The sequence below is a fragment of the Ptychodera flava genome, chromosome 3, assembly GCF_041260155.1.
Source record: "Ptychodera flava strain L36383 chromosome 3, AS_Pfla_20210202, whole genome shotgun sequence".
Taxonomy (NCBI): domain Eukaryota; kingdom Metazoa; phylum Hemichordata; class Enteropneusta; family Ptychoderidae; genus Ptychodera; species Ptychodera flava.
In genome coordinates this window covers 10,640,096-10,662,112 of record NC_091930.1, presented here as the reverse complement: position 1 = coordinate 10,662,112, position 22,017 = coordinate 10,640,096, and the positions used below count along the sequence as shown (strand labels likewise).

The 22,017-nt window shown below is 36.8% G+C and overlaps 1 protein-coding gene across 18 annotated transcripts in view; it reads left to right on the top strand.

The window, feature by feature from the left end:
- Positions 1 to 22,017, top strand: part of LOC139129534 (phospholipid transfer protein C2CD2L-like) — a 78,358-nt gene that overhangs the window by 12,708 nt on the left and 43,633 nt on the right. The window lies entirely within an intron of this gene.

Genomic DNA, 22,017 nt, shown 5'->3' with positions numbered 1-22,017 from the left:
CAACACAGCACTTCAGCTAACAGCTTTAAAGGTGTTTGAATAAACCAACCAAACACAAGCCCCGCTAATTTTATTAATTTTATTTTTTTTTAGCAAATTCGATTTAAATACTGCCTTTAAATATTTATGTCATATCTACATGTTTTAAGTACACTACTACATAAGTACATATAATGTATTTTTTAGCTTATCAATGTCAGTAAATTCTCTGTAATGGAAATTACAAGATGTCCAATATACAGGATGGTATCAGTTGAAGCATTACTCGACACAAACTGTTGGAGGAAAGTGTTTTCCTGTGGGGCCTCCTGCCATGTACACAATTCCCATATTATACTACAGTCACTCCACAAGCTGTAACCTTACTACACTCCATTGGGTTCTAGTGACTGCAAAAAGTCATCTGTACCCATAAATTTTCGTCTTTGGCATGAAGCTTTAATTAATACCATAGTCAACTCCTTTGTGCTCATCTGAGATGTCTGTCTGTGTCTGTATCTCTGTCTCTGTCTATGTTTCAGTGCCTCTCCTATGTTGTGGATAGTTCTTTTCTAATAACAATATGAGTGGCAACCCCCCACTATTGTAAAACATGTCTTTTTTTGTGAGCATCCTTTTTAACAAATTTGGCAAAGTGTATTGATTTGCTAATTTCAGCTATGTTGCTAATTTAAATTTTTCCCTAGATATTAGTATGAGAATGTCTTTTTAACCAAATAATAAACTGGCTGATTGCTGTTAAAATCCAAAAAGGCTAAAAATGCATGTGGCTAAGCTTAGTCAAAGTGTTTTACTGTGTTCCAGTCCATTGGGTTGGTGCTAATTTGCATAGCTGTATCTTTCTTCTTTAATTACTCAGTTCATGTGAGCCATGCAAAACAGCACTGGTACGCTGTACACATCTGTACGATCTTGTACAGAAATGAATTTATTATTCAAACATAAATGAAAAATTCAAGGTGATGGGAAAGAGCTGGAGTTCAAAGAGATCCATAAAATGTTTTGTATGAGGACGTACAACTGAACCATTTTGGTGGTTATTGCTTGACGTACGTATACGCATATGCTTCCATCCTGATGCACGTCACAGGAGCTGCGGCTCGGCTTTTAGAATGTAGTTACAGATTCCTGGCTTTATCAAAAGCTTATCTCTGTCAAAAGCTTGACTTATTGCAATTCAGTCAGTGTAAACGGTCATTTGCAATGATTAGAGTGACTGATGAATAAACCGGAGGATACTGTTTTGCTTACACAGCCAGCAGGTAATTTTGGACCAGTGTTCGGTTTGTTAGTTTTGTATGCTAGTCAGTCTTTGTTCCCATAAAGGTTGTTTGCTTTTAATGTGGCAATTGTGTGAAATGCAAACTTTGACGTGATTTACTGGTAGTCCTATTACTGTTTGAATTAGGTTCTACATGTTCGTATATGGCGCCAAAATCTATATTTGTCACCTTTATAAAATATACCACAGTCAATTTTTTTCTGATTTTTGCCAAAATTTTGATAAAAAACTGTAGCTGATGAAATGTGAGATCCATTTGGTCGAAAATTATGAAAAAAACTCACAGAAAAGTTTGCAATATTTGATAAAATATTGCATTATAATTTTGGTAGGAAAAATTACAGCAGTTAAAGGGTTGACAGCAGGCACCTCAAAATTGAGTCTTATTTGCATAAATTTTTCTTCAACAAAACCAAAAGCCATTCCCTTACACAATCAGGAACAAAATCAAGGGGTCAGCATGCAAATTTTGGTACAAGCGAAACAAATCACCCCATACTTACCAACACTTGAATTTGAAAATAGCCGCCATCCCTGTGTAAGGGAAAAATAAAATTTTTGACTTTTCCAAAAGCAAATTTTAATTTTACTCCATGAGCCTCTAATAGCGGAAGATCGGAAATGTGTTTTAAAAGTCAGAGGGTGCAAATACATCTATTCCTACGGCATATTTCTACCTTAAAGAAACATAGTCACTGTGCTTTGAATTCTCCTGGATCATTAAATATGTTGTCAAATGATTTTGCTCATGCATGACATGAATTGGGGGGGGCACACCCTCCGTTCTGTTCAAGGTAAAATTACCAAGATACATGTACTCCACTTAAAAAAAAAAAAAAACCAAAAAAAAAAACCAAAAAAAAACCACTGCTGCCTATGCCAAAGCTGATGGAAAAAAAATCCTAGCAGTTATCAATCTGACAGTTCAATACCTAGTTACCATCAACTCAATGATGAAAATTCAAATTATTGATTCAGCTCATAGTACAATGTATGCAGATCTGGAAGTGACATATATGCAATCTATCATTGTTGGAGGTCTTTCACATCAAATCAGCACGCCACACAAGGTTACACACTGAACCTTTTGATGATTGTGTTACACAATAAATGAGAAATTCTAGACTGCAGTAATCTCTGTTGGTTTGTCATCTCCCGAGCTTGTGTGAAGAAGCAGAAGGATGATACGAATATAAAAAACAACAACATGGGAAAATATTCAGGTAGTTTGTCCCTTTTGACATCATAAATACATGTATCATTACATTTGCCCAAATGAGCAGTCATGGTCATATGCAGTCAGATGCAGTGGCTAAAAGACAATTTGATTCTTGACAGGATGTTTTGCGGTGTGGGCACGATATCAGCTTATGCATGTGGTAGCTGGATTGAACAATTCAGTATGTTTACAAATTGCATATAATTTATACATTTGCTGCCGTACGAATGTGTTTATAATATTCAAAGATAGTATCATGTGACATTTTAAACAATACTGGTGAACTACCCAGGTTTGACGGTACCGGGGAGTGCATTACCATGCTGTATCAGTATAGATCAGATGTTCTGTTAATCATCGAATATTTTAAATATTCAAGCTTCTACTAATACTGGGGTATTGCATTAAAAGTGTAAACTTGACCTTTGAAATAAATAGTGTAATAATCGCAATCATACTAATCCATAATCCAATAACACTAGGTCAGAATTCGTAATACAATAGTTGTAAACAAAGACACAAAACAGCACAGAACAGACAGTAAATAACGGGTACACAAACAAAGTCAAATTCATGAAAGAAAGATATATGGACCTCTGGCCAAAAGACCAAGAAGTGATGTCAGGTGTTTCAAAAATAGCAAGCGCATCCTGCCCCACATGTGGCACCTGCCATATATCAATCTGTAAGTCAGATAGGTAGTGGTCACTAACTAAGGCCCAATGTCACCGGTGCCATCAGCGATCATTTGTTGAAGAGATATTGTATTTATCTACCAGCTTAACAATACATTTCAGCGGAAATCAATTAAGGTACCATCATCTTCTTCAAATTCTTGACGACCAAAACAGATTCGATGAAAAATCACAGCGAACATTGCGTAAGTTTTGCAGCTCCTGATCAAGCTTCCAAGTACTTGTTATGGAAGGATGAGTTTTCTTTAGCAAGTGTTCACAGAAATCTTGTAGATACTGTACCAAACCAACATATGAGATATCACAAGTATGTACCATTTGACTTTTGACAGCCACTTGTGCTGCTGTGGCCTTTGCTAATCAAGGAAGCAGTTGCTCTCAAGTGTTTTTCTCTTAGTTGTTAGGAAAAGAATATTCCATGGCACTTGCCACACTGGCTGCATTGGGATTTTAGGCAAAGATTGCACTGTTGAAGGGACTGTCATCAGAAATAGTGTTGCAGATGGCACAGCTGCCAGTCCTGTCCAGATGGACAGAAATTTAATTGTGTGGTTTCTGATGGTTTAAAGAAGGCATAGCGACTTATTAATACCACGGTGTATTTCTTACTGTCATACCCAAATCTATATTTATGACAGTTACAATTGCATGTGTCAGTGTTGATATAAATGAGATCAAGTCTTTTTTTATTGTGGAATTCACTTTACATTCCTGGATGCCTCTATCGGGCCGCCAACAAATGGCAGTGCAGCGATGTCAAGGATTGATAAATAGCGCCCAAGGCAACAGTTTCCATGCATTAGTGTCAACACCCTCACCAGTGGATGTCACCAAGTACACTTGGAAGGGTGGAGCATAGCTGTGGCTGGGCAGAAATAAAAAGTGATGTCCCTGTTTTGTAGATCTTTTACAGAGGCAGTGAGAGTACTTTTATTACAGTGTCTGTTCATAAATTTCCATCAATGTGGAGAAAAAAGTCACAACATTACTGGAGAAGTTTAACGGGCGGGTGCTAGGTTTGGTTTGTAATTTTGTACATGTAGATGGAGGACAAGAACAATGGAAGACTGGCACAGCAAATAACAACCAATGCTACAAATGTATAACACTTTTTGCTGTTTGTTAAATTTTTCAATTTGGAACTGCAATAAAAAATTCATGCCACATAACTTGAAAGAGAATAAACACACTCATCAAGAACTGGACCAGCAAGGTGTAAGGACAGTTTCCAGCCTTTTAAGAATCTGAAATGCATTATAGTGAATACAATGATTCACAAATTTGACAAGTTAAAATTGACAGCATTTTATTTCTGACAGGCTGAACTATCATAGCTGAGTACATGTATAGTGGGAAAGGTCATCCATCTTGTCTCAGGACAAGTAATTATGGCAGGCATGCATCAGACGTTCGCAGTTTTCCTGCTGACCCAGACTTGCTTCCAGCTAAATATGCCATCTATGTATGTTTACTTGCCGGCTGGTTTGTCCTACACACATTCCTTCCAGTAGTTAGGAACATTCCAGGAGTGTTTTTGCTCTGCCAGTCCATGTTTCCATGCCATGGCTGACTGTTGATTTTGCTAGATGTAATATTTTAGCAGATATTGTTCATCAAAATTTTCTGTGAGTTTGTTTGTGCTGGCAAATCCATTTTTTATATTATATTCAAAGCTTTGTGTATTTATTCTCGTAAACCATGCGCCCCCTATACGGCAACAGCTTGGCACTACCTGCAATTACTTGAGTTTTGCGTAGGTCCACAGAGCAGAAATTATGCTCTGGCTCGCAAGAATGTGTTTATTGAGATTATCTAGTTATCCTACCATCTGGTACTTTGTCCTGCCTACATGCATACTGAAAGCTTTCCATAATTTGAATATTTGGTGTCAATTTTTTGTCATTGATATATTCTTAGCCACTAAGCTGAAGATATGATTTTGAAATCATCCATGATGAACAGGAAAGTACCAAATTGCCTGTTGGCGTACTGCATCTTTGATTTAGAAAAATATATGATACTCTTTGTTGTTTACCACTTAGAAATGCCCCGTAAATTTGACTTTAGGCTCTTGTGGTACAACTTGAAAATTTTACGGAACATGTAGATGAATGTAACTTTGCCTTGGTAGCATCAGGTGCTACAGTACATGTTGGTAATGGTAATTTAATGTGCCTACAGTGTCCAATGTATGTAGTTATCAAAACGTCATGCATATATCGGTACATTATTACCGGCAGAAAACAGGCTTCCATACCCAGAGGTATTTTCCCGTGTCCCAATATGGCAAGCTGAATCATTAGTTTTCCAAGTTTAGAGATTTATTGCTACTGAGGGACAGACTCAATATAGACGCAACCTCCATGCTTGTTTTCAGTCTGTGAGAGTTCGCGCCCAACTGCCACAGTTCTCATTTTTCGCATGTCTGCGTGGAATTGCAAAAGTTGATATTTCATCTAATATGCAGAATGTCACATGCCATTGTTACTGTGTTGATGACTCTGAGCAAGCACACCCCTAAAAAACAAACTCACAGCAAAACAAAATAACAACTATTCCCCCAAAAGCAAAAAAAAAAAAAAAAGCAAGTTATGCAGATTGCAATAAATATAATAATCATAAAGATGGTGTGTGTCATTCAGTCCCATGTATTTCACCTTGATGCTTGGTCTGAGAACTTTGTCTAATCTGTATTAGAATTACAGTTCAGTATGTTGTATTATATGCTGTATGTAAAATGTTTGGAACTTGATGATATTCCATGATATTCATATTATTCACGGAAGGGACAGGAAAGAAGAGAGTTTAAGGACAATCCAATTAGAACGCTATCATACATTGTAGTTCTTAATGTTTCTACTCCAGAATAAAAAGGACGTGTTCTACAGACTCAATACACCAAGAGATGATATCAATATGATGGCAGTACAAACAAACCTAGATATATTCAAACGTGTTGAATGTAGATGTATTTCTCTGTGCATTTGTACACAAGGTTTCATTTGCACTGTGGTCCATTCGACTTTTGGGTTGTACATTTCAAGGAAGGTACATATACCGGTATACCTAAAAATGTGTATTAAATATTTGCCCTATTTTCCAACAAGTGTTTGAATGGATTTTGAGCTTAATTGTGCATCTAGAATTTCAACTGTACTGTACAGTTGATAGTTATGTGCTGGGCAATTGACAGGGATTCTCACAAATACTGCAAGGAGGTTACTCAGAGGCAGGAGGGCTCATTGTCATATTTTTATAGTGGCAAAATGTGATGAAGGAAATAACACAATGTGCACGTTTACTGGTAGATTTACTCAGTCACTGGTACTGGAATGACTGTACTGTACAGAAAGCTCTGGGCTGTGGATATATAAATTGTAATGCCTAGTACCAGTATGCAATCAGACATTGGAAAGATAAAGTGACATTTCACAAGATGATGTTGGCTAGCTGATAAAATTCAAGTGCAGAAAACATTAGTTTTTTTTTTTCACGGTCACTTAGCGATGTAGTTGCTGACTTTTGATAAGTAGTCGCACTGAGTTTTGTATCAGATAGTGGTGTTTGTACACAGATAACTCTTGTCTGGAATTGAACCAGTGATAATGGTCCTTGTGTTGGTTAAGACTGCACTAACGGCGACTTTGTGTGTATTGTGAACAGCAGTGTAAATACAAATTTTTAGAATTGTCAGCGGATAGCAAAATTCCAGATTTGCATGAAAGAATTGTTTTATTAAATTTGCAATGTATTTGAGAATGACGTTTTTAGTATAAGAATAAGAGCTAAAGGTGACAGTATACACATCAAATATTTATTGCAAAGTCTTCAAAGACCTTCGAACCATTCCAGTTTGAAACAATATAATTCTTCTGAAAATATCAGAGAATGATTATATGAGTCTTTCTATCACTTAATGTGAACCTTTGACAATTTTATTTATTTTGCTTGTAAAGATGGATTGAAGTAGATAACATGTTTGCAAAGAATATAGGGTCTGAAAACTGGCCAAAATCATCTTTGCAAATCTGGTCCATCACAAGTTAAGGAAAATGGAATATTTACAAGTAACTGAAAAAGACGAATTGTAAAGGAACAAATAAAAATCGATCACATAAATAAAATAGTGACAAATGGTAACTATTGGGACTTTAAATTTGTTAATTTGCAGGAAAAGATAAGCATTGATGATTTTGAAAATGTTTTAGTCGCAGACAGCGATTTATGAGATAATGTCAAAATAATGGATGCTAATCTAGAATGATAAAACCACAATCTGTAGATCAGCGTTTCTGTGGTTAGCTGTGTGAACATTTGACAAAGCTTTTCACATTTTGTACAGATCCAGACAAACATTGTAGATGGTAAAATTCACACATGAGTACTTTAGAGGCAAAAGTTATCAAACATTTAATTTCCCACAAAATATGCTACCCAGTGTTGCTCAGTGTTTAGCACAAAAGTTGATTATATTACGTCAGATTTTGTATGCTTCCAGCAAGTCAGTGGGTAGTTTAACAAAAAGGTTGTCATTGGAACTGCGCCTGTGTGATTTTCTTGTTCACAAGCAATGTTATATTTCACATGTACATACTGCTGTACCGGTATTCAAATTTTACAATGTACGTTATGACAAACATGTTTAAATTTTGTCAAACGCCAACTTACCATAGATACACGGTACTGCAATGGTTGCATTGGTCCCATAAGACCTTTGAGTGCAGTTTCAATGACCCCTTCCTTTAAATGTTTTTAACCCTTTGAGCGCTGCAATTTTTCCCACCAAAATTTTAGTGCAACATTATATTAACTTTTATGAATTTTTCTAAAAATATTTTCATAATTTTTGGCCAAATATATATCACATTTATTTGGCTACATTTTTTTTTTAATTTTAGCAAAAATCTCAAAAGAATTGACAGGGATATATTATATAAAGGCGACAAAAATTGACTTTGGCGCTCAAAGGGTTAACAAACCTAACGAGATGAAAGAAAACAGTAGAGAACATACTGTTTGCTGCATTCTCACCTCATGACAGGAGGGCATTTGTGACGACTTAAAAGTCGCATGTGATTAATTAATATAGCTTATCTCTGAAAATTAATTATTAAAGCCCACCCTTCCTAAAGTGTTCTATCACGACTCAGTGCCAAGTAGTGTTCTGTTATTCTGTCTGAAGTGGCCGCTTCATAATGTAATACTATGATCATATTATTTTTGAGAGCTCTTTGTCAAACCTCAGATTAATTTTATCTTCAAATCAGTCAGCAGTGTATTTTCCAAACAGCTGCAAAGGGAAATTTTAATATACTAAAATATTAAAAGTGTACATAACCGAGATATGGGGCACTTATAAGGATAATCTCCCTATCTTGAAGTTTTTTTCCCCAACAGAATAAATAAATAATGATTAAGTGGAAACACATGTGGTCTAATTTGCTGGTAATTTTTTGCGCAATCAATGGTTTCCATGGTGAAAACAATTTATATCAATGGTACTTTTTGAAAAATAGGAAGGCGCTTGAAGTGTCTTGATTGACGCAGTTTAAGTGGTTACAGATTTTATTAAATGAGTGCAAGGGGTTAAATTGTTATGCCCCAAGTATGATGTATAAAAAATACATAGTTCATACATACCGGTACACTGTTAGTTGGCTTATTCTCACATTTTCACCTTTTGTTTGTTGACAGTTTTCCCAGTTTCTACCCAAAGGCAGGGTTAGGGGTGTTGGGAGGGGGGTGGGGTTGGAGCATGACCTGTAAGCTTCAACCCTTGTTACCCTTATCAGTCATTTACCTAGGTTTGGGGAGGGGAGGGGTGTAATTTAGAGATCATTCATAAACCTATATACCTGTATCTGGACGTTGAAAATCCATAATCACAATTTTTGCAGCCTATCACAACCAAATTTAATTTTAATGCAATCCAGTTCTTCTTTGACACAAAATTGGACCACTACACCTTATAAATAGGGATGGGAGGGTAACAGGATTTTCATTGGCTACTTTGATTAGAGTATGACTTTATTAAGGTAGTATGCGTCTTGAAACTGAAAGATTTAAACTCTTGCTCAAACTTTCCTAAAGGAAACTATCAAAATTCTCTTTCAAAATCAAGAAAACAACCACATTTACCCAGACCGTACCGTATTTGGGGGCTGTCGTCAAGCCGCTCCCACACAGTATGGGGAAATCACATATATTTCTGAGCCAAGATGCTGTGATACGGACAAGTACGATGCATCTAATTAAGGACATAAAAAGTCATACTACCATAGTTCCCACTCATTATCAAGAAAATGTACCTCCAAAGCCACTTCTACTTAACTTTGAAGCTGTATGTTCTGTGACTTTTTCTCAAAACATAATTTACATCTGGATCAGTTGCTCCCAGGATGCATTGCTCTTATCTGAATCATTCCATCTGTGCTCAGAGATTTTTGGTTGGCATTTCCCAAGTTTTTGTTACAGGTGGTTGGATGAGGGCCCCATGTGCAGTCTTGATTAATGAGACTAAATTTTCGGTAATCATACACTGTAGATATTTTAGTGTTGCAATCATTGACGAAAAACCTAAAATTTACTGATATTTGAAGTTGAAAATGGTTGCTATTCCTATGTATGTGAACGTTATCAGGATAAATTAAGTTTTTGATCAGTTTCATGAAAACATGATGATGAAAACATGGCTTGCCCCTCAGTCTTCAAAATGAATCCACACACAAATAGCAATACCAGTGAAATATCATGAATACAAATTGGAGGTCCTGTACATCTGTATAGATCACAAGATGCATTGCGTGTAAAATTTTATTCCCCGATTCTGTGGCTCCAAGTCAATTTGCTCACAATTGAACCGTACAAATTGATAAAACAGTAGATTTGGCTAGAATTGGTGAAAATTGCTATCAGTGGATGACGGACCTGGCCCAGTACAATTCTGCCTCTGTCTGCATGAACAATACCTGTTCAGTTGAACGTGTCGCTCTGCACTGGGCTGATTATCTGTTTTCTGTAAATTAGTAATGTGCAAATCAATATTAGCAATATCATGTTTCAAGTCAGCTACAAAGCCTGATAAACGAGTCAGAAAACAAAGTTATTTCCTCGGCAGCATGGCAGGTTCATTGTAAAAAGAGATTGATTTAAAGTCTGTGTGATAAATGCTGCACTATATACGGCATTCTGATATTGAAATTTGCTTCTGTCAAGTCTCAATGCAAGAAAAGACTCTACCGGGGACGTACTGTGTTGCTTGGGTTTTGCCAATCAGTGAATTCAGTGATTCAATAGAGTTGGTGGATTACAATTGGAGTTTCAGTTCAGCTGGCACATTCATGTACTGTATTCGTAGGTGAATTCTGCGCTTAAAGTGCTTCAAATTGTCCAGGCTTCATTGCCAATTTTCATAAATCAGTCTTCATACAGTGCCCACAGTTGTATGTGATTAGGAATCAGATTGATGTCAAAGTGACCATGACAAGGTTTCTCTGAGCAAATCTTCTTTTATAGGTTTATTTTGGTACAAAATACCGGTACATGTACCCCCACTGGCAAATTCCTTGAGTTGCTCTGATGCATATGCAAATGTATGATTATATTGGCGTACACTGTAGGTACATATGCATGTAGACTGAGAGATTCAGTCGTGTCTGTACGCCGTATGTCTGACCATAAGGTTTGAGTTGGCTTGGCTGAGTACCCATTCATGACTGAACCTTTTGAGTTTCAGTTCAGTCCATCATTGGTGGTGCTTAGAAATCATAGTCGAATCCTCGTCATCATAATCACAATAATTATTGTCTAATCCTGCAAACAGACCAACGGGAAGATATTGACACTCACATAGAATATAAGAGACTGGTACTAGCTCCCTATTTTGTCATGTCTATTGGGGTGTATACTGTACCGGTATACCGGTATTCAGTTATTCAAAGCAAGAGATGAAAAAAGATGGCAGATTGTTTTTTTCAAATTTCTATCACACTTGCATCTCACACAAGAAAGTGATTTGCATGCATGCTGATGTCATTGACATGCTATTCAAATGCCTGCCATGAAATACTGCCAACGAAAATCAGGAAGTTTTGGAAGAATATTTTTATATGCTTTGTGTTTATGCTGTGTGGTATAGCAAAGGTGCGGCACGGCGTCATCATGCAGGCAGTTCATAGTTTTCAACTTCCAGGAGAGTTGATTAACAAAGCAATGTCATGAATGACCTGGCTGTGTGCTTTGTGACCTGGCTGTTCGCTTTGTGGTCTGAAAGGAATTGCAGTGTGTACATTCACAAGTCATTGTGCAGGTTTTGCAATATAATGCTTTTGTAAATGACACAGGAGAAGGTTACGAGCAACCAGTCTCTTGATTCATATGCCTCTCAGGACAGGCTGCAAGGTCATAGGTCATGGACAGGCTGCAAGGTCATAGGTCATATCGAAATTGCATTCCCTTTGTTTGGGAAACTATTGAAGTTCCAGCTCGCAAATGCTAAAGTTTACTACATGTATGTCCACTTGATGATAATGTTAGCCTTGTGGGTTCAATGATTTACAATGTACGTACCTTACTGTTGTTATGCAAATTGAGGTCACAAAGGTTAGGGATGGCCCCTTGATCAGTTCCCATCAGTGTTTGTGTGAAATATATTTGTATATAAATTAAAACACATGCGCGTATGTCCTGGGGAGTTAGTTACATAATATCCAATTTTATAACCCATGATATGAATGTGTCTTGAAAAAAGAAAAAAGAGAAAATTTACGATCACTTGATGAATATATCTGAGATTGCATACATATGAATCCCTTGCTGTTTTCATGATTCATGTATTTCTTAGTATGAAAAATAAGAGTTTGAAGCTACTTACAATATTGTGTAATTTTGATATTTCAAAAATAATATTGATAGGCATTTTATGACATTTCACATTCAGTGTACCAGTATGTGGCGCATACTGGCACTTTCAATGAACTTCAGTCAGGTATTAATCGTGAATCATAAACTCTCTCGGCAAAAATAAAGACTAAATTGCAGTGTGGCACACGGTAATTGGTGTTTATGTCTTTGATCACTTTGTAGCTGCAGACATCTGTCTGTGTGTTTTTGGAAGTTTTGCATTCATTCTTCCGGGGGGCAAATTCTAGTCATACGCTGTAATGATTGGAACATCTGGTGCCTGTATGAATATCTGTCGTACTTATTATACATGTGACACCTATATGTGAATACAAGTTCTAATTTTGGCTCCTCAACAAAAGTAGAGATTTTGTTTGTTTCATGGCCGCTTGTAGCCTTACTAATTCTAATATACAGGCGTTCTGAAGCTCAACTTTGCTATAAATAAATCATGCCATTTTGTCAGAAACAAATTATGGTTACTCTGGAAAGCATATCACCTCTGGCTTCTTTGGCCAAATTAAAATCACAAATCGTTTGAAAAATAATGGTGCAATTTTTCATCTTAATGTGATTTTTTTTATGGCAATTTTCAGTGTTTTTTTAAAAATTTGTTTTTTATCCGAAGTGAGTCTCTTGATCTGATAAACAGCTAAAATATTGACGTTCAGAAAGCTGATACTGGCATTTTGACCGAAGTTATTGAATATTGGATTCAACATCTCACATTGGTTGGAGTCATGTATCCAGGCTTTTTAATGATTTGATGGGAAAAAAATGCAGGCTTTTTGCTTAAGTTGATGATGGTTTGAATGAAAAGTTTGATGAACAACAAGGTACCATTGCCAGTGCATGTATAGAAGCCATGCTGTAATAAATTTGAAACATTGTGTCAAATTTGCCATATTGGACTACATCAAATTTGCATATAATCAAACTTTATCTGTAGCCTAGTTAGCAAGATTTTTCAATTTTTGACCTTACATATTTTTAGGCTGAAAACTTGTTAGAAAAGGGTAATTGTTTTTTAACAGTTGTCTCAGAAAAGGTTTCCTAGAAATAGAATCAGGTCACCAACTCACACAGGGGACACGGGTACCAGACGCTGGATGTTAATGAACTGAGCTCATCGTTGGCTTACATGTACATGTGGCCGTCAAGTCGACCCACAGCTGTGCCGTCGATCTCCCTGGATGTCCTCATGAATTATTCACGACATCGTGAAAATTATACTTTATGAGACTCTGAGTTTCATTCATTGCATGCTATGGCAGTGGGCCCCATTTGATCGGCTGATATTGACATCTGCAGTTGCTCAGTTGCATCCATGAAAAGGTTATAGCGTAAATTAAACTGAAGTCTGTTGTTTTTGTAGCCGTGTGTATGGGTACAGAAGCGTGTATTTCATCAATCGTTATGGGCAGTTAACTATGCATGGTAAGACCAAGGCATTTCAGTATGGTAGATATACTTGTACATGGATATTTATTTATAAGAATCTCTTTTGCATATCACTCAGACTCCCATTCTGACTTTTCATAACAGTCTATTTTTATAACATACAAAACCAGTCCCCAGCTAGCTGACCAGCGTACCGTAAATTGCTGGTACTTTCATATGTTTAATATGGTAATACGACCATGCTTCTCATTTGGACGGGCTGTAGTGAACAAACTTATAACGAGATACAGTACTGGTATACCTTATGCAATGTGTGGAGCTTGTTATACACTAAAAGTAAATCAAAATGCTGTTAGTATTTTTTACGATTATCACCAGAATATGCTTTCTGAAAATATTGTAACTGACAGACAATTTGTAACCTAGTATTTACCCAGATGTTTCGCCTATGACATCACCGGGTTTTTGCAGGATGCCCAAATATGGTGCCATGCTAGAGGTCAAAGTGCAGCTACCGGTAGTTTCATGTGTGACAGGTGTTACATACACGTATGGGTCATGCACCAGAAGTGCAGGCTGGGATGCATTTGTGTTTGTGGACTTTGGGGTCTCTGTGTAGTTTCGGTAGTTTTCTTCACCCTTGTGGTGGGCCAGTGTTGACTCTTTGCAGTCACTGCTTTTGGTAGAATGTGCCTTGGGGACAGATATTTGGACTTTCAAAGTTTTACCGTTCTTTTCTTGTCTGCCACTTATGGGAACTCATTTTAAAGGTTTTGGAGTAAGAAAAATTTCACCATCTTAGTTTTTCAAAATTCTGAAATTTATTTTCCCCATAGTTAACACTGCAGTGATGGTGGCCATTTTGAATTTCAAATATTGGTTAATACTGTTTAAAGGTATATTGTTAATTTGTTTCTCTGGTACAAAACTTTGCACGGTGACCCCTGATTTACCGGTATATTTTGATGTGTTTAGAGAATGGTTGAAAGTTTCATTAAGGAATGTTTAGAGCAAAAGTTTAAGTCTTTAAACTTCCAGGTGCGCACACCCTATTGCCCCAGTCCCTAGCTCTAACCTCTTGATTCCCAGTCAGATAGAAAGCATACAGTTCAATAACTCTCCCGGTTCCACAACCTAGATTTCCCAACGCCTTTGTGGATCAATTAATTTTATGTCAGGGCTTTCCGTTGTTTCTCTGGATGATCCAGGGAAGTTGGTTTATGCCAGCTGTGGCCCATCCTCAGACATAGCTTGGATGAGTAGTGGAAAAAAGGAACACCTGCCTGCCTGCGGCTGCAATATCCTTGCAATATCCACCCAATAATTCTGCATGAAATTGTATAAAGCTGTTTTACCCTCTATCAATTTGGAAATTCCTCACGTACAGTTGATTTCCTCGGAGCATTTTTGATAACCTTTTTATATTCTGATACTATCATTTGGCAGTGTTCAATAAAACTGGTTCATGTTATCGCAAAAGCAGTTTTACAAATTTATACATACGCCCACATGCACGTCTTCATTTACAATGTACCGTAGATGCTTTGAAGCAATGTCATTGAGAAGAGTCTGTCAATACTTACATAAAACATTTCCCTATATATATATCATCAGTCTATTGAAATTAAAGCCAGGAACAGTTCTGTATGATTCTGCGATGATTTCCTAAACAGATGCTCTTTACATAATATGCAAATACTATGCATGAAAATATTTAGTAAGTAAAAGATTAAGTCTCTTTTATTAGTTTTTGATGTGTTTATCATTTCATTCTGTAGGAGCTCTCCAAAAATATTTGTTTCAGAACCACCTCTAGCTGTGTAGTCATGGTGACGTAGTGGTTAGAACTGTAAAAATATAACACAAGTATCATGTTATCAGTGGTTGAAATTTTAGATTGCCCACACCAACCACTGTGTTTCAATTTCTGTAGAGAAAATAGGATGTTATACCGGTATATATATTTCAATTTCCGCAAGAGGGAACATGTGTGATATTATTCCCAATCAATCACCAGACATGCACTCTCACCTAACGTACGTGTAAATGCGGACAGTACTGAACATGGACTATGGGACAAGGTCATTTCAGGTAGTTTGGACTATATTCTTTTTATGTCTCTCGTTGTTTTTAATATTCAAGACTGTATTTTTTTTATTCAACATGAGTAATATCTAATATGCATAATAATAACTTCAAGCATTGTAACGAAAGCAGAGTATGTGATGCCAGATGCATTACAATTACGGTACTCTTACTTATATAGGCCCTGTGGATAATTAAAGCATGCATAATGCAAACAAGACTCTCCACCCACCCACCCCCTACCCCCCGCCATTTGAACACAACATGAATTGCAGAGTGTTGTAATGTTTGGAATTGACTTTCAATCGTACAAGATGTGACCAAAATGAATGTCCAATCCAGACATACGTAGGTACGGTCACATCAATCAATAACAACAATGATGTGCATCGTATGGCGTGATATACCGGTATAATTGTTGATGAGCCAAATACTAGGTATTCCAATACATTGGCCAGTATTCAATAGGGAGTACTATAAGAAAGAAACTGCTGTCACATGTAAGATCTACTGTGTCGTTATTATGGCAACCGATTGTTATACCTACTCTATGTAGCTAGAGGGAAAGTTTGGCACACAGCTTTGTGAATCTCAGCAGCTTTCTGCTATCCTGTAATAAGGTTGATTTGATACATTCACAGAACCCTGGTAAAATGACTTTAGGGACCCAGTGCAGTAAAATCAATGAACATTGTACCCGTAGCATGAATATTGATAGCCGGCAATTTTTATGCCTTAACCTGGTACAATTATAACCTGCAAATGTGTCTGCTTCTGGGTACAGAAGTCAAACCCTGCCATAGGAAACAATAGGGTTACCATCATTGGTTTGTGTCAGGGGGTTGACCGCTTTTCTTTTCCTACTTTGGTACAAGCCAGTTGTTTCTATATGGCAAGTTTAGACCAGTCCACTCGAAAGTAGGGAAAACTTTGTAAAAATAATCTTTGTGTCCTTCCATGATTCTTTATTGAACAAAAAATAACCTTTCCACAAAATATCATTCAAGGTTCTACTTGATTTTTGCACATGTTGTAATCATATGTACCTTGAAATTAATGAAATTGGTTGGAATCAGTTCTTCTGCAATATTTACGGCACCCTGGAGATTTTCCCAAACTCGATTATTTATGCATTTTTTCTTGTTCCATCATATCCATCACATGAATTGAGATGAAGGTAGCTGCGTCAATTATGTGATATTTATGGGTAAGTATTGGTTTATGCAAAAATTAATAATTCATTATTATATTTTACTGGTAGGTATTTTTGATAGGTATGATCTAGGCATGTTTCCATGGTAACTTGTCACTTTGCAAATGTATGCAATGATATGTATCCTTTGCCATGATAAAACATGTATTGAAGGCCCAGTAGCTTTATCTTTTGCAGATTTTTTCACTATTTTTGTTTCAATATTAACTACATTTTTTTGTTCAACTCCATACAGCATGTTGAGGTACAAAGAATTCAGCTTGCCAACTGAACTTGTACATGTTAAAACTTAGATTGTTATTGTTGGCAAGTGATTTCTTGTCTGGACTGGATTCAAATATAGCTGTTGCAGTGCATTTAACAAAAATAGATGCTGCATTGGCAAGCTAAACAATTCTATTTCAACATGTTTGGAGATTAGAGTGAAAACTTGTAGTTGGCATACAGAACAAAAATAGTGAAAAGTATCATCCAAAGTTACGGCTACTTGCCCTTTAATTACATGTCAGCGTCTTCCAAGTAAAGCATATTTAGAAATAAAACTTGAGCAGTTCCTTTGATTTCCTTGTCTCCATCATTTAACAAGCTCACATGTCCTTAAGTTTAGATGTCATACCCAAGACATTTTTTTTTGCATTACTGTAGTACAGAACCAGAAATGTAATCTAGTAAAGCCCTTCTTAATATCAGTAATTCTCAGTGATTCCTAAATTTTATCTACGGTATTAAACGATTAAAGCCAGCAAAATAATCTGAACAAGTTATCCATTAAAGCCAGTAATTTGTATGTTATCTGCCCGTAATATGTGAAGTGACATTCAATTTCCAGACTAGGGACAAGAAATTCAGAAAGTTACTGTTAAAGTTGACATTATCAGACATCTTTAATTTTAAAGGTCCCGTTTTTTAGCTCACATTTGGTATAGGTATATACAACAAAGAGAGCTTATATGGTAGGTCAGCTGCATCTGTATGTCTGTATGTACCGTATGTCTGTATGTTAGTATGTGCGGATGTATGTCCGTCCACATCAAAACTCCTAAACTGCAACATCTACCATCTTAGTATTTGGTGTACCGGTACATGTACATCCAAGGGTGGGGATGTGAATTTGTTCAAATGAACATGTCAGTGTCGAAAATATGCAAACAAGGTAAAAACCAGATTTGGTTGAAAATTTGGTATGCATTGTCCTAGGGTTGGCCTCCATCAGATTTGCTCAAATTGTGGTGAAATTTTCATATTTGTATTTTGGGAGCAATTTTTCCCATTTTTGGTCAAAAAATCATTTCTCCCAAAGTATTTGTTGGATTGCTTTGAAACTTGATACTCTTAATCCTAGGGTTGTCTTCTGTCACATATGTATAAATTGTGGTGAAATTTGTGTATTTGCATTTTGGTCAAAAAATCATTTTTTCAAAATTAACTATTCTGATTGCATTGAAACTATGCATGTACCTAGAGGCATACCTAGTTCAGTGTCTTCAAATTGTGGTGAAATTTTCATATTTGTATTTTTGGGGTAATTTTCCCCATTTTTGGTTAAAAAATCATTTTCTCTGAAATCGCTCGTCCTATTGCTTTGAAACTTGGTATACCGGTACATGTTCACAGGGGTAAACTTAGGTAAATATACTCACTCTGGCCTGCCACATCAAAAGAAATGTAAGCGCAGTGTCATTGACGGTATTTTTTAACTGTGTGTCCTCGACAATCCTAGGCCATACTTCTCCCAAATCACTGCTTCCAGAATTTATACTCTGACTTTGTGTAACTGTTTCTCTTCCACACAGTGGTGCTGTGGGTATTCCCAGTGTTTTCAATAGGGTGAGTTGACCAGTCTACTGGTACAGGTGAAGGATTATCTGGGTTTATGGCTCTTAGTACCATAACAAAGTTAAAAATCCATAAGGTTCAAGAGGCACTTGACGACTGAGTGACAGATTTTGAAATATGCAGCGCTCAGTCTTTGAAAGGCATTTGAAATTTCTTCGGTAGGTGTTGAAGAAAATGGCACTCGATTGTGACCGTGATTGCATGTAGCAAACTATGCTGAAACCCGATAGCTGTGACGTTCAGAAAATTCTGGTGAAGTGTACTGTTTCCAGTTGTGGCAATGATTTATTCTCACAAATGCCTTGCTGACTTCATTTACACCATGGTATTCTGTAGTGTGTGTTACAATTTGAGCTGCATTTTCTCCATGGAATGAACATGACACAGCGGACAAAGGCAGGAACCTGGTTAGAGGTCAAGCCATCTTTGAAACTTGCATAAAATATCTTTTCCATGAATAAACGGCACTGTCTAATCTAGAAAAACATCCCAACTACCGTATAGCATTTTTTGGGGGTCAGATATTCACAACAACATAACAAAAGTCTTCAACTTACTTGCTGGACCTTTCCATACGAACAATTGTTTACTCATTTTCTTATTGGCATGACAGGTACTGGTATGCATATGATAACTTGTCTCGTTAGTATTCATCAAGAAAGTCCAATGAAACAGTTTCTGTGGGATTAAGGGGTTCACTTGTCATTCTTTAGCAAAAGTGTAATGTTTATGTGTAATAAACAATGCTCTTTTGTTACAATTGTAATTCTTAGTTGCTTTTGCAACATTGTTGTAATTGATACATTTTATATACAAGTTATACCAGTTATCTTGTTCACATTGGCAACCCAACTGAAATTTGGGCCGACGCAAAATAATTGTCCTTTTGGGATTAAATTTGGTCCGTGTCCACACTTACCGGTACCAGAATTAGGGCCGACGTAACTTTACCTTCCTTTGTGACCTCTGACCTGTCAAAGTTCAAAATGGCGCATTTGAATATGGCACGCTGTTTCTACTGTTCATGATTTTCCTGTGTTTTTACGCACAAGAAGGGCAAATATGACTACCACTCACCCTTTTAATCATCGGAGAGACCTTCACCATTTATTGGATGAGCATATGGTATATGTAAGACCGCGGTGGAGAAATAACCAGTGCGCGGCATTTTTGACATGCCTCTCTAGTCTATTACGTGCACTGTGGAATCGAATGACATGGTCTCGTTTGCGGAACAAAGGTTGGTGGGAAGTTCAGCGTACATGGGATGATATTAAAATGTAAAGACTGGATTGAAAACTTTCGATAGGTGTAAACTTTAGTTTCAAACGTCGTTTGTTTTGTGCGAATAGTGTGACTAGTTCAACTTCGATCCATAGCGGAGGCCTGGTCAACTGGGACCAGGGCCGACGTAACGTGTCCACACTGGCGATTTGCGTCGGACCAAATTTTGCGTCGGCCCTGAGTCGGCCCTGAACCCCCCCTTCTAACCGGGACCAAACTGAGTCGGCCCAGGGCCGACTCAGCGTGTCCACATTGGTTTTTTACGTCGGCCCGGCCCTGGTCGGGACCTGGGCCGACGCAAAGTCGTCAGTCTGAACGTACCAAGTACTATTTAATGATGGCAAAAGAGTAATGTGTATGTTTAATAACAATGCACTTTGGTTATAATTTTATCACTATTTTTTCAATTGTTACATTGTTGCAATTGCAACATTGTATAGAAAAGTTGTTTGTTTATTAATGAAAGGCCTTTACACTTTACACAGGGACTAAAATAGTCTCCCCCAAAATTAGGAAAAAAATACTCCAGCTGTTCAGAAGGTTATACAACAAAATAGAAGCAAATTTACACAAGATATAAAGGTTAGATAAATATATAAACATTTTGTCCTTTAAAACAATTGTAAACATGTTGATTGAAGGTCTAAAAATACAACATCTGTAAGCATGAAGGTAATGGTTTATTGTTTGGCATTTATCTACAGTAATGTGTGAAGGATATATTTTTGATGATATGCTGGCTATAAACAGCATGTTTTGGCTGCCTTCTAAGCATGTGTATTTTGTGTGTTATTATTGCTGACCAATGAGTGAATCTTACTTTTGGCTGATAGCTACAAAGTAACAAAGCTGTTATTTCTCTATTGTAAAAATACATTCTCCGGTCTCCTCTTGCCAAAGACAAGAAGCATGATTTCTAGATGTTTTGAGCATAGTTCTTTTGAAGTACTGTTAGCAAAAGAGTTTACATTGTACTCCATGATTTGAAGATGTATCTGATATCAGGATATTTTAATATTATATTTATTATTTATTATATATAGATGTGAGTAACAAGTCTATGATGCTGTTTGGTGGTTGTCAAATCATGATGTGCAGTAGATTTATAGCCTAGAATGGTTCTTACAACTCAGTACACTTACACTTTAAGTCTCAGCAAAAACTGAGAATGAAGATACCCTAATTTTGTAACTTTATCATTGTATATGTAGAAAACTGTAAGTTGCTTTATTCAAGATTCAAGAGTTGTGAAACTCATTATATGGTTCTACACTATGGGAGATATTCAAAAGTAGTCCTGAACAATGCAAAGCTAAATACTCAGTGAGCACATATCAAATAAATATCATTGAGAACTTGAGCATGACCCATTCAAAACTTACATGGAATTTTGGATGAAGCCGTACTTTGTTTTCGCTTCTCTGAACTTTGGCAATCTGCAGAGGACAACTTGATGGATGGCTTTCACAGAATGAAATCAAAACGTGGGTGTTGTTATTTATAATTGTGTTTGCAATCTCCCATACAGTTTGCCACATCTACAGTAGGTTGGTCAGGCTTGGCTGGGCTTCAACTTGCCTCTGGTCTTTGGGCTAATTTAATTACACGACTAATCTGAATTGAATAATTTCAAGGGATCAATTTCCACAAACTTAGTTGCAGTGATAGTGGTGTGATCACCTGATTGTGCGATGTTGGCAGTGAAACAGACAGTAGAGGCGAGGGTACTGTCTATGGCCAAACCCATTGTTTCTCATGTGCATTAGCAAAATGAAAAATGAAATAAAAGGTAAAGAAATAAAGCAGTTTGTACAAAGAAGAGCTTTTAACAACTTATTCAGTTCCTGATCTTTAATTGAACATTGACATATGAATATACACACACATTACTCTACCAAGGACGCCATGCAATGAAATCAGTAGGATCTGTTGGTAACTTCTCCATACACCAGAAGTGATTTTGATGCGTTTATCATGAATGAAATGAAAATATAGTGCAAAAAAAAAATTTGGAGTAAATAAGATATCATTCAACGAGTAGGAAAACTATTGACCTCAAGAAGGGCACTGTAGGGCTTCAATGACTGCTGTCGACAAGATG